The sequence below is a fragment of the Monodon monoceros genome, unplaced genomic scaffold (genome assembly GCF_005190385.1).
Source record: "Monodon monoceros isolate NGI ecotype Baffin Bay Population unplaced genomic scaffold, NGI_Narwhal_1 Super_Scaffold_20, whole genome shotgun sequence".
Classification (NCBI taxonomy): Eukaryota; Metazoa; Chordata; class Mammalia; order Artiodactyla; family Monodontidae; genus Monodon; species Monodon monoceros.
The window spans coordinates 121,294,617-121,296,621 of NW_021703777.1; the positions used below are offsets into that span (position 1 = coordinate 121,294,617).

Sequence of the window (2,005 nt, forward strand, 5' to 3'; positions counted from 1 at the left end):
CTGATTTATTTCACTTAGCATGATAGCCTCTAGATCCATCTGTGTTGTCAAAAATGCCAAGATTGACACAGTCAGGTAGGCGCGGACAGGGGAGGGTCCTCACAGAGGCCGGCGAGGGGAGGAAAGCGCTGGGCTGGAGGGATGGCCAAATGTCCCGGCCCACAGCCCTGAGCGCGGGCGGTGGCGGTGGCGGTGGCGGCGCCGGTGTCGAGCTGGTGGCCGTGGCGCGCTGCTTCTGCTGCATCCTGAGGACCCGGGGCCGGGGGCCGGCTCTAGCATGGCTGAGACAGAAGCGCTGCCGAGGCTTCGGAAGACTTCAGGATGCAGAATAAATCCGTCTTTATTTTGGGTGCCAGCGGGGAAACCGACAGAGTACTCTTGAAAGAAACCCTGGAGCAGAGCCTGTTTTCCAAAGTCACGCTGACCGGCCGGAGGAAGCTTACCTTCAACGAGGAAGTTTCTAAAAACGTAAATCAAGAAGTGGTGGACTTTGAGAAATTGGATGACTACGCTTCTGCCTTTCAAGGTCATGATGTTGTATTCTATTGCCTGGGTACCACCAGACAAAAAGCTGGGGCGGAGGCATTTGTTCGTGTTGATCGAGATTACGTCCTGAAGGCTGCAGAGCTGGCAAAAGCTGGAGGGTGCAAACATTTCAACTTGCTGTCCTCTAAGGGAGCTGACAAGTCAAGCAACTGTTTATATCTGCAAGTCAAGGGAGAAATGGAAGCTAGGGTTGAAGAGTTAAAATTTGATCGTTACTCCATATTTTGGCCCGGAGTTCTATTATGTGATAGGCAAGAATCTTGCCCAGGTGAATGGTTGGTTAGGAGGTTCTACGGCTCCTTAACAGAACCTTGATCCAGCGGCCATTCTGTGCCAGTGATGACTGTGGTTAGAGCAATGCTGAACAACGCAGTGAGACCAAGTGACAAGAAGGAACTGCTGGATAACAAGGCCATCCACGAACTGGGGAAAGCTGATGGCTCTCTCAAGCCGTGACCACAATGGAGAAATGCTTTCCAGTGTCAGGCTCAACACCTATCACCTAACGGTAATTTCAGGGTCTAAAAAAAAACATGTGCTTTAACTGTGGTTTCACTATTCTCAGTCGCCCAGATCCAATCAAAAAATGATCGTGCTCTGCATCAGCATTTTAGAGCCTGATTCTACATATGTAGAATCACCCGGGGAGCCTTTCAAAAATAGAGATCCAGCAGCTCCCTAGTGGTCTGGTGTCTCATGTTCGGCACGGTAATGAGATTCATAGGCCCTATCTCAGACTTTCTGAATCAGAACTTGGGGGGTATGGGCACAGAAATCTGTTGTTTTATTTAAGCTTCTCTTATGACGCCACTGGTGGGGAGGCCAGCTTTGAAAGCTTGTCTGCAGAGTCACAGCAGCAGTGCAGACTTTATGTATCATGCAGATGAGTTCTGAACAAAAATTGTTGACATTTGTGTCTCTGAGTTACCCAGTGCTGACTGCATGTTAATTGTGTAAGTGAACATTGTGCTTTACTACTTCTTTAGAATATATAATAAAAGTTATTATATAGCCGAGCTTATATAATTCATGGGAGAATTAAATAGAAGAATTAAAATAAATGTACAAGTCGTGGGTGTCCTTACATTGTTAGAAAATGCCTAAGTAACGGTGGTAATATGCAGTATTTTGGCCAATGGGATGATAGAATAGCAGCTAATACATATCAAGTACTTGCTAATTGCCAGCCTTTACACATACTGTCTGTCCTTTAACCCTGCAGACAATCCTTATAATTCTTACAGGCAGTACTATCATCCCCATATCTTAGGTGGGGAAACTGAGGCTCACTGTGGTTAAGTACCTTGCCCAAGGGCTTAATGCTGAAGCCTGAAGCTAGGAAATGGCAAAGCCAGGATTCTAACCCAAGTGAGCCTGAATCCATAGCTTCTGTTTTTAAATACTCTGCAAGAGCATCCAGTATCTGTATATTTCCAGGAAGTTACAGTTAATTGTTGCT

General features: G+C 46.7%; 1 pseudogene; it reads left to right on the forward strand.

The window, feature by feature from the left end:
• The first annotated feature begins 232 nt into the window (after positions 1 to 232).
• LOC114903169 lies at positions 233 to 1,002 on the forward strand (annotated as a pseudogene).
• Positions 1,003 to 2,005: the final 1,003 nt, after the last annotated feature.